Source organism: Pyrgilauda ruficollis, unplaced genomic scaffold (assembly GCF_017590135.1).
Source record: "Pyrgilauda ruficollis isolate IOZ18807 unplaced genomic scaffold, ASM1759013v1 scaffold220, whole genome shotgun sequence".
NCBI classification, from domain to species: domain Eukaryota; kingdom Metazoa; phylum Chordata; class Aves; order Passeriformes; family Passeridae; genus Pyrgilauda; species Pyrgilauda ruficollis.
In genome coordinates, this window is record NW_024521429.1 from 13,184 (window position 1) to 13,653 (window position 470).

Consider the following 470-nt stretch of genomic DNA (forward strand, 5'->3'; position numbering starts at 1 on the left):
ACCTGTGCACACCATTTGTCCACATGGATGCAACAAGCTCCAGAATGGTGTTCTTGTAGTGAAGCCTGGAGTAATAAGCAAAGTTCTTCCCTTCTCCTTTTGAGCTGCTGAAGGGTAAAGAGAAGCAGCTCTTGGGATTCATAGTGGACTTGGAGGCCCAATGTTTGTTTTGAGTCTAAGTTTAGAATCTGTGGAGTCCTTCCTTGTGAGCAATCCACAGCCACTGAAACTCATGGCCAGGTTGTCCCAGAGTATGGGTCGCAGCCCACAACCCCACCTTCACCTTCACCTTCACCTTCATCACCTTCACCTTCCCATGGCCCAGGAGAAGCAGATTCCAGGCTGAGATGGTGTGATCTCCTGTCTGAAACCTGCTTGGGTGGCTGAAAGCAATGCAAAAGGAACCCCAAACAGTGCTGCCTCCCCAAGACATCATCATATAGTGCCCACTCCCCCCTGTCCCCGTCCCC